Raw genomic sequence first — 14835 nt, 5'->3', positions numbered from 1 at the left:
AGGAAAAGCTCTGAGCTTGGGGTTAGAAACCTGGATTCCAGTTCTAGGTAGTGCTTCAATGGGCAAGACCCTCCCTCTGTCAAATGGAGCAGGTGCCTGGCCAGCCGACCTCACAGGTGGATGTGATGGGAGGCCCTTGAGATAATACATATGGTGGCACCATGTAAATTGTTAAGGTCTACACACATGTGCCTCACAGGTGGTCTCCCAATATCTGCGTGAACCAGACTAGATTGGGGCTCTTACTAGAATCTGGGACTGTTCATGGAGCCTGAGGTGAACAGTTCACAGCCATGCCTCCAGCTAAGCTTGAAGTCAACTGAATGCAAAATTCCTTCTGCTCCCCTCTCCTCAGGAGCTTGATTGAGGCGGTTGTCTTCCCTCTTTCCTCAGCCCTTCCCTCCCACTGGCACCTTTGTTGTATGAACTGGCCAGTCTCCTCCCCTTCTATCTGAAGTTTTCTCTCCTCCTCTTTTCCAGGCTCCTGGAAATGAAAGGTGAGCCCCACATACTGCCACCCTCCTTCAGCATTCCTCTGCCCTTCTCCCCTGGATGACTGTTCTGGAACTGCTTTCCCTACAGTCACCAGAGACTTTGCATGAACATTTTGAGTTCTTATCCTACTGAACCGCCCTGGCCTTTTTCTTCTTCTCCTCTCCCCCGCCCTCCCATCACCACCTCATTCTTCTTCTTTTCCTGAGGCAATCTACTTTTTAGGTCGAGAACCAGTCAAAAGGCAGCTTGACTTAATCGTCCTTCTCAGTTAACTGAAAGATGTCTTATTTTTGAACTTTTGAGATAGGTGGGTAAAGATCAGGAAGTAAAAAGACCTGGATTTCCTGTGGAAAAGAAGAGGACATGCCCCCTTTAAGAATGGGAGCTCATCCCAACGTGTAGCAGATTATGAATTGATCTAAGTCACCTAAACGCATCTGCCATCTGCAGCAGTCGCTCAGCCACCATGATCAGGGGATGGACGCAGGACACTTTCTATGCTGTGTGAGGAACATTGGACTCAGACTCAGGGCAGCCTTGGAGAGCCTCTTCACAGGTGCTGTATAGACCGTGGAGTCACAGTGTGTCCACACTCACGGCCGAGGGGAGGAGGGACTGCTGGCGCCCTCTCCAGTAGACTTTCCACTCCAGGCAGAGACTGCATCATGGGTCAGGTGCTTGAAGCATACATTTGTCGACAAGAATTCCTGTCTGGAGAGTGGGTCAGGAAGGTTTCCTCTGCAACCAAAAACAACACTAGCTCTTGAGCCACTTCTGCCCAGGGACTCCCACATGGAGCCTAAGATAGGGCCCTAGTCCTGCTCTTTATCATGCATCATTATGACTGAGATTCCAAAGGATGAAATGAAGTGGTTTCCATCCCTTTCCCTTTCCCCCTAAATTAGTTGGAAGTGTGAAATGACATAGGTCCCTTCACTTTGCTTGTGGTGTTGTTATATGTGAACCTTTTGGCTTTCTACTTTCTTCCATATATTGCTAATTTTTCATATTTTCTGAAAGTTTTTTGAAACTGTTCTTCTCACCCCAAAAATAATTTTGAAATAAGATAGAATTGATAGGAAAAGATACCAAACCTTTCTGACAGAAAAGGAATAATTGTCAGAAGCTTGAAGCCTTCTCACTGTCAAGTTTCTGCTGACCTCTTCAGCTATTCTGATTGTCATTCTTTTCTGGCATCAGCAAGAATTTTTTTCACTTTGAATAAATATCAGGTTTATTCTGATTCTCAATTCACATAGGCTTGCAAATTCAGATCACACTGAAGACCAAATTACTGCCTTTGGGACAATGGCCTTTGTCTGAATGCTAATCGGGGATTTAGTAAATAGCCCAAGAGACAGGATTTGGGTCCAGGATTTCACTGGGTTGCATTTTTTTAAAACTCAGTTAATTATAGGCTTAAGTAATATATTCAAATGCGGATATGAGAGATACGGCATTCCCACATTTTAATTGGATCCTTAGGTAAAGAGAGTTTAAGCTGGCTGTTAATTCAGAGTGAACAAGTCTGCTGTGAATGAACTTCCTTTTTATGCCTGGCTCTCTTTTTTTTCTCCCTTGCCTTACATCCATGCTCTCGTGGTACCCTGAACATCTCCTTTTCTTCTCAGTGTACTTGAAATACTTTTAATTGCTTCATTAGCTCCCTATCTGTTAGATTTCAAACTCCCTAAAAAGAGGGTCTGTGTCTATTTTACTTGTCAGTGGATCCTCTGACCAACCTAGTGCAGTGCCTCGCATGTTGTTGGCCCTTAAGAACATTTTCAGGATGGATGGATGGATGGATGGATGGATGGATGGATGGATGGATGGACAGATCAACAGACATATGGATGGATGGATGGATGGACAAACAGATCAACAGATGCATGGATAGATGGATGGATGGACAGATCGACAATGGATAAAAATATGTATTTTTTCATCTTCAATTTTTGAAAACCGTAAGATCACAGCATTGTAGGGTGGAAGTAGAACGTTCATTGTGCATTAAAGGGTTCCTTGGCCTCTCTTCCACATTGGCCATGTACTGTGTCCCTAGGAAAGAATTCTTGTCCTCTTTCTTTAGAAGTTCAGTAAAATATATTTCTTTTGAGCATAGTCTCTGGGGCTCAATTTTTTCATCTGTCAACAAGGAAAAGAGAATGTCCTTCCTGGATGGATGCCTGGGACCATGTTAGTTTTTCACTCCTTGGAGATGAGGGACCAGTAGACCCCAAGTTGTAGTCTGCCCAGCAGCTTTGCTGCAGGGATTTTCTGACGCTTGGTACTTTGGAGTGATGGCCCTGCAACAAAAGGGCCTGGTGGCCAGGACCACCAACTGCCCAGCTTTGGAGCGCACCATACAGGGGAACAGGGATTCAGCACAGAATCTACATGGATGGAGCCCCTGGAGTGTGCAACATGGCGGCCCTGTTGTTGGGCAGGTAGAGGAACTGTTCTGCAGGCTAACATTATGAGATTGCTCCAGTGCATTCATCAAACTATTTAGGCATTCTTTTCCTGGGGCTTTCTGAGCACGAAATGATGAGCACTATACATTGGAACAGAAAATGAGAGTGTACTTTTCTAACTGATAGGAGCATCAGTTCAAACACTGGACACAGAAGCCTTTAAGACTTAGTGAGAGTGGCTGGAACCCTGGGTCTTAAGAAGGAGTCCTGTTGTCCCTAGGATGAGTGACCTTTGTCTGAAAGCCCTCTCTGGGCCTGCTCTCACTCACAGCTGTGTCTCTCTTAGCTTCTGCTGGCTTTATTCTTGAATTGAATGCATTCAATTTCCCTGACTCCTGCCTTGGCCACTATGGTTTCAAGTTTCTCTCCATGTCACTGCAGGATTGGACGCTTTCTGGATGTGGCATCTGTCAGGAGCTGACCTAACTCTGGTTTGGGATTCATCACTCCTGTTCGTAGGCTGATAGGCTGACGGACTGCCCTTCGGCTCTGGTTTGAGACAGGAGGTGGTGGAAGGCCTAGGACGACTGCAGACTCTTCAGACGATCCTCCCTAAGCATGGATTCTCCCAGCCGAGAGTTCTAGGACACTGTAGCAGCAGGGAGTCGGCAGTAGGCTCTGTGGTAGCATTCGGAATGTCTCTTTTAAGACCCTGGGCTGGACTTTGAGGGGTTCACAGGGAGATGAGCTAGGGTCTTCATGACCGGACTTTCCTTACTGACCCACTGGTTCATAACACCCTGCCTCTTTCCCCTCGTCACCATCTCCTCCTGTCTGCATTTTATTCCTCTTCAAGGCCAAATTCTCTCCTCTACATGAATGTGCTGTTTGACCTCTAACACTGTTCATCTGCCCCTTCCCATCTTCCTGGATCTGGACCTCATCCTTCCTTTCAGACTGTGAGCTCCTCAGCTCCCTAAGAAAGGATATCGCATCATGTTCTGTCTGTACATCGTGGTGAAAAAGAGCACAGACTCTGGCAGCAGGCTTCCTGAAGCGAACCCTTCCTTTGCAATCGACTAGCTGTGTGGCCTTGGGCAAGTTACTTAACCTCTCTGTGCTTCCTTTTCCTCATCAGCAAAATGAAGATAGCAATAGGACCTACTTCCCAGGGTTGTGAAGACTAGGTAAATAAATACATGCAATAACCCAAACAGTGGCTGGCACCAAGGAAGCCCTCAGTGGGTGTAAACCTCTTGTCACTACTATCAGCAGTAGGCCCCCTTGCATGGAGGTACTCAGGAGATGCGCACTCAATGAGCCTCTGTGCATGCATCCTCTCACCTCTCATCCTCATTTCCACTGTCCTCTGCTCCCTTCTCCCATCACCAGGCAATGGCAAAAGGAAGGACAAAAACTCAAGGTGCTTAAAGACCCGAAAGAGGAATCTATAGTGAACAAACACGTCCCTAAAGCCCTATCAGAAGGAGAGCTCAGAATGTCGTGGAAGTTAGACAGGAGAGGGCCTTCACAGATGGAGGGGGGACACGGCCACCCAGGGCATTTTTTTATGACTTTGCAATGTCCGCCTCTGCCCCTCTGTGCTTAGTAACTGGGTCAGCAGTGAGGTCCTGATTTCCCACATTTGTCACCACCCACAGGGCACGAGACTCATGAGAGACTAGTGAGGTGAGCACTGGGAAGTGAGGGAGCTGTCCAGCAGCTGCCATCCGGAGTCTCGTCTTACCAGGGCAGAGAAGCAGCTCGCAGGGAGGCGGGGAGGGCAGTGTTGGGAGCAGCTGCCCTCAGGTGGAGTGCTCTCAGGTTCCAGGTAATCAAGTGCTGTCTCTCCTTTCTGTGAGGGCTGGGGTAATAAGTTGGGTCTTAAAGGAAATCAACTGGCAGAGAAAACGACATAAAGGAGAATGAAGAAAAATGACTGTGGCTTCATCAGTAAGCTTCATTCATTGCTCTGGAGCACTTGTTCTCAAACTTTTTGGTTGAAGCACCCTTCACAGTCTTAAAAATTATGGGGACCCCCAGAGAGCTTTTGTGTATATGTGTCCTATCTATCATTTTTTACAATATTAGAAATTAAAATGGAAATTTTAGAAATATTTATTAAATCATTCAAAAACAACAATAATAAATCCATTTCATGGTAACATAACACATTTTTATGAAAAATAATTCTATTTTCCAAAACAAAAAAAATTAGAAGGACAGTGGCATTGTTCTACCTTGTTGCAAATCTCTTGATGTCTGGCTTAATAGCAGTTGGGTTCTCATATCTGCTGCGTGCATTCCATTAATAATCAGAGTGATGATGTTGTCCCGTGTGATGTGGCCACTGGAAAACTCTCACACTTCTGAAAGAATGAATGTGAAAAAGGTAAATGGCGTCTTAGTATAACTATGAAAATAATTTTGACCTTGTGGACCCTTGAAAAGGCCTCAGGGAGCCCCTGGGATCCTGTGGACCATACTTTGAAAACTGCAGCTGAAGAGCATAACCGAGTCAATGTTGCTTCTTTGGACTCCAGCCTTTATAAAACCAGATTTCAATTTTTTGAAGAAAAAAATACTTGATGACACTTGCTCAAGATGGTAAGGCAGACTTCACTGAGGACCACCATGTGAGGTGCAGTGGGCTTTTTCAGTGGGTGACAGAGACTGGGCTCATCTCCAAATACAGCTTGAACTGGGGGGATTTATAGCCCAGGAGCAGGGTGGGGGTTGGTGGATGGAAAATTACTAAGAGGAAATGTCAGGGGTAAAGGGGATTCTGGCAAAACTGACCTGACAGGACTCCTGCTGAAGACAGGCCAGGGTGTCAGACATCACCTGGGGGAAGGTGGAGGATGAAGAGCCTGATCAGATATCCACCTGGGGGTTCTTGGGAAACTCACTTAGCAGGGTTCTTGCTAGACTAGATTTTACAAGAATGTCTGCACATGGGCTGAGAGGAAGTTTCAAGAACCTGACTAAAGTTTGCTCAAGCAAAGAATCTTTGTCAAAGTATTTGCCTTGCCCTTAGAGTCTTGTTTTTTCTTCTCTCTTTTTAAATTGCTCATAATTTGTTAAGCAATTTTGTGTTTTGGTTTTTCATTGGGGCGGGGGGGGGGGGGATGGTCAGGAGGGGCAGTGCAGTGAGCAAACAGTCTGATGCGGGCCTGGGAAGGTTTCTGGGTTGACTGGTCTCAGGAACCCTGGGTTTGAGCCCAGGGCCCATGAGCTGGGTTACTGTGGGCAGTTACTTCTCCTTTCAGGACCTCATTTTTCCAGTTTATGAAATGAATGAGTTCAACAATCTCCAAAGCCTCTCCAGTCCATGTTTCTCTGAGATTTAAACTGGAGAGGCCAGATGCCGTGAGCTAAAGATTCTTCTGAAGAAATGCACCATCTGGGCAGCTCTGAAGAGTGCTCAGGGGACCCGGGCACTGGATGTGGCTGGGATGATCCTGCACACTGGCTTGTCTTCCAAGGGGAAAAAGAGTGAGAAACTATGGATGTCTTCAAGTTAGAACGAATCCACCTTTGGTTAAAGAGAAATCAAGAAATGAATTTGAGCTTCCAGTGTCTGCCACGTCTTGTGCTAAGCCCTGGGGAGAAAGAAAGACCATGGCCCAGAGCTTGGGAGTTTCAGGAGCTGGGATGTTCCCAGACTTACTCCAGGGGCAGGTATGGACAGGATTTCAAAGCCAGGTGATAGGATCTGCATGCACATGTCCGCCCCCCTCTCCCGCCCCCGAGGGACCTCCAGCCTTTCTGCATCAGCCCAGATGAGGAAAAGGTTCTGATTTTTACTGATTGACTTCCAATGACCTGTGGCCTTGGGGCAAAGGAACATGAATTAATGACACCTCCAGCTCAAGTTTTTCCTAAGTGTGTTCCTTGGAATACTAGTTCTATGGGTCATTATAAGTCTCCTGCAAAAGTAAAGGAATTGCTAGAATGATGTCAGCATCATGGCAGAGTGAATTTGACTGGGATTCTCTCCTCTCCAACATACAATGAAAAAGTACATTCGTACTCCAAAAGAGGGCATCCTAACACAACACAAAAAGGTCAGAGAGACACACAGCCATACAATGGAGGGCGGAGAGGCTGGAGCCCCCTCAGGAGAGCTGGAACGGGGGAAGAGAAAACTTCACTCCCTACCCTAATAGACTGCGATCTGCTACTGTGAGAGGCACCTGAGAGGGAAGGAACAGGGAGGGGACCTTTGTTCGTTGGAACATCAAGGACCCACGAGGACCCGTGCAGCCTAGAGGGAAGACCTCTACTGGGGCGAGAGCCTTCATGGGGGGGGGGGAGGTGACCTCATCAAACCAACACCCCAGTAGAGCAGATAGTGAGAGAAAGCCCCTAGAACACTCAGGAGAAAGCGCCCCTCCTCCAACCCACTGGGTACCACCTCCACTGCCTGGGATCTCTGCTGAAGACAGAGGGCTCAGAATATGTGGCTCTTGACCCCCACCCAATGGCAATAGGCAGTAATTGCAACCAAATAACATCAGGATGCATAAGGCCAGACCTACTGCCTCTAGCAATATCAAACATTATATCAAATCACCAGACCAGAGAGAAAACGACAAGTACCCAGAATGCAGTCCTGAAGACACAGGAATATGTAATCTAAATCACAATGAATTCAAAATAGCTATCATCAGAAAACTCACCAAGGTAAAAGAGAATGTAGAGAAACAACTCAATGAGTTCAGGAGCTACTTCACAAAAGAGATTGACACTGTAAAGAACAATCAATCAGAAATATTAGAGATGAAAGACACAATGGAAGAGGTAAAACAAAATATGAAGTCCCTGAACACTTGAGTGGACATCATAGAGGAGTGTATCAGCATAATTGAAGACAGACATGTTGAAATGCTCCAGACAGAGGAGGAGAGAGAACTAAGACTAAAAAGAAATGAAGAAAGTCTCTGAGAAATATCCAACTCAATTAAGAAATGCAACATAAGAATTATAGGTATTCCAGAAGGAGAAGAGAAGGAGAATGGAGCAGAAAGTGTGTTCAAAGAAATAATAGCAGAGAACTTCCCAAACCTGGGGAAAGAGATGGAAATCTGTGTGGAAGAAGTTTCCAGATCTCCTAGATATGTCAATGTAAAAAGACCTACTGCAAGGCATATAGTAGTAAAACTGGCAAAAATGAATGACAAAGAAAGAACACTAAGGGAAGCAAGGCAGAAGAAAATAACCTACAAAGGAACCCCTATCAGGCTTTCAGTGGATTTCTCTGCAGAAAACTTACAAGCTAGGAGAGAGTGGAGTGACATTCAAATCTTTGAAAGATAAAAATTTTCAGCCAAGAATACTCTATCCGGAAAAATACCCTTCAGATTTGAGGGAGAAATAAAAACTTTCCCTGACAAACAAAAGCTAAGGGAGTTCATAGCCATGAGACCCCCCCCCCACACACACACATACACACAGGACATCGTCAAGAAGGCCCACATACCTGAAAAAAAAAAGAGGAGGAGAGAAAGGGATTACAAAGCATGGAGTAAGGAGATAAATATGTAGACAGAATCAGAATTGGATAGCCAATACTCTAGCATTAAAGAGAAAGGGAAGGAAAAACATGAAAAACAAAGATAATCTTGGCATTTTAACCGAAAACTGACAACACAAGATGGAATAAGATGTGAGAAAAACATCATAGGAGGGGAGAAGGAAAGAGACTGAATCAGTTGAGACTAAGGAAATAAGAGACCATCAGAAAATGGACTGTTTTACACACAAGATTCTGAATACAGACTTCAGGGTAGCCACTAAACTAAAAAACAGAACAGAGACACCAATAATAAATAAGGAGAAAACAAAGAAACCACATCATAAAAAAACTACATAATTCAATGTAGTCACACACAGAATGAGAAATAAAGGAAATGCAGGAGAACCAGAAAACGAGTGATAGAATGACAGTGTTAAGCCCTCATATACCAATAATCACCCTAAACATAAATGGATTGAATTCTCCAATAAAAAGACATAGAGTGGCAGGATGGATTAAAGAACAAGACCCAACAACGTGCTTCCTCCAGGAAACATCTCAGCTCCAATGACAAACACAGGCTCAGACTGAACAAATGGAAGAAAATACTCCAAGCTAATGGCAAACAAAAGAAAGCAGGTGTCACAATACTTATATCAGACAAAGTAGACTTCAAGATAAGACAGGCAAAGAGAGACAAAAAGGGGCAGTATATAATGATCAAAGGGACACTCCATCAAGAAAAAATAACACATAAATATCTATGCACCCAACACAGGAGCACTAAAGTTCATAAAGCAACTATTAACAAAACTAAAAGAAGATATTAATGATAAAACATTAATAGTAGGAGACCTCAACACTCCATTCACATCAATGGATAGATGATCCAGACAGAAAATCAACAAGGAAACAGTGGAATTCAATGAAATGCTAAGCCAGTTGGACTTAATAGACACATATAGAATACTCCATCCAAAAACAGCAGAATGCACATTCTTCTCAAGTGTGCACAGAAGATTCTCAAAGATAGACCATATGTTGGGAAACAAGGCAAGCCTCAATAAATTTAAGAAAATTGAAATAATAAGAAGCATCTTTTCTGATCACAACACTATAAAGCTAGAAATTGATTACAAGAAAAAGGTTGAGAAAGGAACAAAGATGTGGAGAGTAAACAACATGCTATTGAACAAGCAAAGGGTCATTGAAGAAATTAAAGGAGAAATCAAAAAATATCTGGAGACAAATGAAAATGATAACATACCATCCCAACTCACATGGGATGCAACAAAAGTTGTATTAAGAGGGAAATTCATCACAATACAGGCTCACCTTAACAAACAAGAAAAATCCCAAATAAGAAATCTCAAATTATACCTTACTTAATTAGAAAAAGAACAAACAAAGCCCAAAATCAGCAGAAGGAGAGAAATAATAAGAATCAGAGCAGAAACAAAAAAGTCAGTAGAAAGGATCAATGAAACAAAGAGCTGGTTCTTTGAGAAGATAAATAAAATCGACAAACCACTAGCCAGACTTACAAAGAAAAAAAGAGGAAAGCTCATATAAACAAAATTAGAAGTTAAAGAGGAGAAATAATAACAGTCACCACAGAAATACAACAGATTATAAGAGAATACTACCAAAAACTATGAGCGAACAAAATGGATAATCTACAGGGAATGGATAAATTCTTAGACTCTTATAACCTCCCAAAGCTGAATCAAGAAGAAACAGATAATCTGAATAGAGCAATCACAAGGAAAGAGTTTGAAACAGTAATCAAAAGCATCCCAATGAATAAAACCCCAGGACCAGACAGTTTCCCTGGGGAATTCTACCAAACTTTCAGAGAGGATTTAATACCTATCCTTCTCAAGCTCTTCCAAAGAATTAGGGAAGATGGAACAATTCCTAACACATTCTATCAAGCAAACATCACTCTGATACTAAAGCCTGACAAGGACAACACAAAAGAGGAAAACTACAGGCCAATATCACTGATGAACATAGGTGCAAAAATCCTGGTAACAAAATTCTTGTAACCCAAAATCGGCAATACATCAAAAGTATCATACATCATGATCAAGTGGAATTCATACCAGGGACACAGGGATGGTTCAACATCTTCAAATCAATCAATGTGATATACTACATCAAGAATTGAGGAATAAACACCACATGATCATCTCAATAGATGCACAGAAAGCATCTGACAAGATCCAAGAGCCATTTATGATAAAACCTCTTTACAAAATGGGGATAGAAGGAAATTATCTCAACATAATAAAGGCCATATATGACAAACCCACAGCCAACATCATACTCAATGGGCAAAAACTGAACACCATCCCTCTGAGAACAGGAACAAGACAAGGATGCCCACTATCACCACATTTATTCAACATGGTACTGGAGGTTTTGGCCAGAGCAATTCAGCAAGAGAAAGGGATAAAAGGAATCCAAATAGGGAGTGGAGAAGTGGAAACTCTCACTGTTTACAGATAACATGATCTTATATATAGAAAACCTGGAAGAATCCATTGGAAAACTATTAGAAATAATTATCAATTACAGTAAAGTTACAGGGTACAAAATCAACTTTCAAAAATCATTTGTTTTTCTATGCTCTAATAACGAACTTACAGAAAGAGAACTCAAGAATACAATTCCATTTACAATCGCAACTAAAAGAATAAAATACCTATGAAGAAATTTAACCAAGGAGGTGAAGGACTTATACAATGAAAGCTATAAGACATTACTGAAAGAAATTGATAATTACATAAGGAGATGGAAAGAGATTCCATGCACATGGATTGGAAGAATAAACATAGTTTAAATGTCCATACTATTCAAAGCGATCTACAGATTCAGTGCAATCCCAATCAGAATCCCAATGACATTCTTCATGGAAATAGAACAAAGAATCCTAAAATTCATATGGGGGAACCAAAGACCCTGAATTGCTAAAGCAATCCTGAGAAAAAAGAACAAAGCTGGAGGCATCACAACCCCTGACTTCAAAATGTACTACAAAGCCATAGTGATCAAAACAGCATGGTACTGGTACAAAGACAGACAAACAGATCAATGGAACAGAACTGAAAGCCCAGAAATAAAACCAGACATCTACAGACAGATAATATTCGACAAAGGTCCCAGGAACATACAATGGAGGAAAGATAGTCTCTTCAATAAATGATTGGGAAAACTGGACAGCCACATGCAAGAGAATGAATGTAGACCATTATCTCACACCATACACAAAAATAAACTCAAAATGGATCAAAGACTTGAAGATAAGTCTTAAAATCATAAAACTCCTGGAAGATAATATAGGTAATGCCCTCTTTGACATCGAACTTAAAATGATCTTTTTGAATACCATGTCTTCTCAGACAAGGGAAACAAAAGAAAAATAAACAAGTGGGACTTCATCAGACTAAAGAGCTTCTGCAAGGCAAAAAAAAAAAACAAAAAAACTAGGATCAAAACAAAGAGACAACCCACCAATTGGGATAAAACATTTGCAAGTCATATATCTGACAAGAGGTTAATCTCCATAATACATAAGGAACTCACACAACTGAACAATAAAAAAACAAACAGTCCAATCAAAAAATGGGCAGAGGATCTGAACAGACATTTTTTCGAAGAAGATATACAGATGGCCAATAAACACATGAAAATATGTTCAACATCACTAATCATCAGGGAAATGCAAATCAAAACTACACTAAGATACCACCTTATGCCTGTTAAAATGGCTGTAATCACTAAGACTAAAAATAACAAATGTTGGAGAGGGTGTGGAGAGAAGGGAATCCTCATACACTGCTGGTGGGAATGCAAACTGGTGCAGCCACTATGGAAAACAGTATGGAGATACCTCAAAAAACTAAAAATCGAACTAGCATTCGGCCCAGCTATCCCACTACTGGGTATCTACCCAAACAACTTGAAATCAACAATCCAAAGTAACATATGCACCCCTATGTTCATTGCAGCACTGTCCACAATAGCCAAGACATGGAAGCAATCCAAGTGCCCATCGACCGATGATTGGCTAAAGATGTGGTATATATATACAATGGAATACTACTCAGCCATAAAAAAGACAAAGTCATCCCATTTACAACAACATGGAAGGACCTGGAGGGAATTATGCTAAGCGAAATGAGCCAGACTGAGAAAGACAAACACCAGGTGATTTCACTCATATGTGGAATATGAACAAACACGTGGACAAAGAAAACAGTTCAGTGGTTACCAGGGGAAGGGGGACGGGTGGTGGGCACAGGGGGTGAAGGGCGGCACTTACGTGGTGACAGTCAAGAAATAATGTATAACTGAAGTCTCACATTGATGTAAACCATTATGGACTCAATAAAAATTTTAAAAATTAAAAAAATAAAAAGTAAAGGAATTGCGTGTGAGTAAAACTATTGGAGTTGGAAAGCTCTGACTTAGCGGTAAGGGGACTTTGGCGCGGAGTGGACATGGCTCCCTGGCTCATCACAGTGCTGAGAGTCCTGCACGTGTATCAGAGAGGAGCGTCTCCCAGACTGGTGTTTCTGCAGAGCGGCTTCCTGCGCTGATTATCCACATTCCAGAAACAGCCTCTCCAGATGGCCCACAGGGCTCCCTGTGGCTGCCCTGAGATGTCCAGATGATGAGCAGTGGGTGATCACAGGATAAATGACCAGAGGAGCAAGAACATTGGGAACAACCAACTGGAGGCATGACCACAGCCTCCTCCTCCTTCTCTTCTGTCACAGAATCACAAAACCCGACAGGTAAATAATAGGTAATGGAACCTACCAACATTCATAGTTTAAAAAAATCAGTGTAATGCCCCAGCTGTAATGTACAGGGGAAATAAAAGAAAGGTGATTTATAAGGATATGTATCCTTCATTGCTCTGGCACAACCACCAGCTGACAAGAACACCCCCAGATTCCCAACTCCCTCCTGGGGGCAGCGCCTGCCTGGCCCAGACCCACAGCTGTGCTGCTCCAACTGTCTGTGGCATGCGTTCTTATCCAGAGCGATATGCTCCCCAACACAGTGAAACTGGTTCTTGGAAGGGGATGCAAAAGAGTATTACTCTTTTTATGTGTAAATCACAAACATGCATACAACACACAACAGATATACAGAGTATCTGCGGGAGTAAAATTTCGCGTTGGGAGCAGAGAGGGCGGCTGGGGGCTGGAGGGCCATCTGAAATGTTCCACAGGGGTGATGATGAAAAAAGGCTGAGAAACACTGACGTGTAGTAAAAGACCAGAACTTTTCCTAGTTCTGATCTATCATGCACTGATACTTTTATAAAATGCAATAAAAATGAATTACTAGAAAAATAAAACTGGAAAAAAAGAAACAAACCTAAGCCCCAAGTTTTTGTTATTAGATTCAACTGACGTAAAATTACTCAGTCGGATTGCTCTAGATGCTTTCAAAGGTTACTCACAATTTCCATCTGAATCATTTTTTGCAGACTATGGATGGGCACCAGTCTGTGGGCCACACTTTGGGGCGCCCTGATGTGGGGGTGCTGGGGTGGGAGAGCAGCAGGATGCTCGGGACAGGCCTTGAGTTGGATGTCCCTGAGGGGTCTAGAAGCACCAGCGGGAGTTGGGTGGTGGGGAAGAAGGGAAGAACATTTCAACAGAAGGCACAGCCTAGGCCAAGTTGGAAGCCTGTGACACATTTGAAGATGCTGATGGCAAGATATGGCTCTGGCAGGGGCGGAGCGGGGGTGTTGCCGAGGATGAGGGGAGGCAGGGCAGGAAGGCAGAACACACTGTCCCAGGTAGAAACTGGACCCACAGCCCTGGGGGCTGCATTCACACCCTGTTCTAGCCAAGTGACCCTTAATGTTTTGGGGTCAGTGGCTACTTTGAGAATCTGATGGCACTGATGGACCCACTCCCTGAAGACTGAACAAACTCAAGAGATTGTATGAACAATCTGGGGGCATGGTTTCGGGTCCCCTAAGTCCATCCAAAGTCTCCAGATTCAGTGCCCGGTGTAGACATTGGAGCTGACCCCTCTGAACCCTCCTCATGTGCTCATTCATTCAGGCTTGCCCATGTTTATGGATCCTGACTATGTGCTGACTCCAGGTCTAGATGCAAGACAGTCACCACCCAAGGTCATTAGCCCAGGTTCCAGAAAGCCAGTAGCAAAACCAAGAGCTCATGGCAGAGCTCCCACGGTGGAGGAGCAAAGGATAACCGCAGACATCCTGTGAGGCCGAGGGGCTCAACCTTCTCCTATTGCGCTGATAAGGCCCCAGTGCAGTCTGGTCCCCACCTGTGCACCTCCTGTTTTTCCCCAGCCTCTCCCTGTCTGGCCGACTCTGCATTTTACTCCCTTTCCTGGATTTCCTTCTGTGAG

At 43.5% G+C, this 14835-nt stretch overlaps 1 protein-coding gene across 2 annotated transcripts in view; it reads left to right on the top strand.

Annotated features, from left to right (window-relative positions):
• GALNT17 (polypeptide N-acetylgalactosaminyltransferase 17) overlaps nucleotides 1-14835 on the top strand; it is a 454995-nt gene that overhangs the window by 375511 nt on the left and 64649 nt on the right. The window lies entirely within an intron of this gene.

This window comes from Equus quagga, chromosome 7 (genome assembly GCF_021613505.1).
Source record: "Equus quagga isolate Etosha38 chromosome 7, UCLA_HA_Equagga_1.0, whole genome shotgun sequence".
Taxonomy (NCBI): Eukaryota; Metazoa; Chordata; class Mammalia; order Perissodactyla; family Equidae; genus Equus; species Equus quagga.
Note: the sequence above shows the minus strand (reverse complement) of the source record. Positions and strands in the feature narration are given on the sequence as shown.